Genomic DNA, 1,199 nt, shown 5'->3' with positions numbered 1-1,199 from the left:
ATGGCAAGGAAAGCGTTTCTGAAGAAGAGAAATTTGTTAACATCCAGTATTGATTTAAGTGTCAGGAAGTCATTTCTGAAAGTATTCGTATGGAGTGTAGCCATGTATGGAAGTGAAACATGGACGATAAATAGTTTGGACAAGAAGAGAATAGAAGCTTTTGAAATGTGGTGCTACAGAAGAATGCTGAAGATTAGATGGGTAGATCACATAACTAATGAGGAAGTATTGAATAGGATTGGGGAGAAGAGAAGTTTGTGGCACAACTTGACCAGAAGAAGGGATCGGTTGGTAGGACATGTTCTGAGGCATCAAGGGATCACCAATTTAGTATTGGAGGGCAGCGTGGAGGTTAAAAATCGTAGAGGGAGACCAAGAGATGAATACACTAAGCAGATTCAGAAGGATGTAGGTTGCAGTAGGTACTGGGAGATGAAAAAGCTTGCACAGGATAGAGTAGCATGGAGAGCTGCATCAAACCAGTCTCAGGACTGAAGACCACAACAACAACAACAACAACACCCTCCGTTCCAGTCCCCCCACCGGGGGGAAACCGCCCAGGTATTACCGGAAATCGGGCCCTGGTCCCCCGTATGACAGTCAAGTGGCTCTGAGCACTATGGGACTTAACTTCTGAGGTCTTCAGCCCCCTAAAACTTAGAACTACTTAAACCTATCTAACCTAAGGACATCACACACATCCATGCCCGAGGCAGGATTCGAACCTGCCACCGCAGCGGTCCCGCGGTTCCAGACTGTAGCGTCTAGAACCACTCGGCCACTCCGGCCGGCCTGCGCTCAGAAGAAAGCGTGGATGGACAGACAAATATTCTCTTGGTGGTTCCATGAAACTTTTGTACCAGCAGTGAGAAAAGAGCTAAAGAGGGAAAAGCTTCCACTGAAAGCTATCCTTATAATTGACAATGCTCCCAGTCGTCCTTCAGTCCGATGGTATGGCGTGTAAGGGTGAGAAACGCCATCCTCACCTGCTGTAAATTGACGAGACTCTGGTGACCGAGTGACTCCCGGGATAAGGAGTCGCCCTCTTCCATGCCAACGTCCTCCTTGCAGGGCGGATGAGCGGTTAGAGATAAGGGCATTAAGACATCCTATGTTCTTGGGTTGAGAAATCGTCCCTAAAGGCGGAAGATCCAAAGATGGGCAACGACAAAGGACACCAAGGGTAGGCAATTCACCTA

Source organism: Schistocerca serialis, chromosome 6 (assembly GCF_023864345.2).
Source record: "Schistocerca serialis cubense isolate TAMUIC-IGC-003099 chromosome 6, iqSchSeri2.2, whole genome shotgun sequence".
NCBI lineage: Eukaryota > Metazoa > Arthropoda > Insecta > Orthoptera > Acrididae > Schistocerca > Schistocerca serialis.
Note: the sequence above shows the minus strand (reverse complement) of the source record.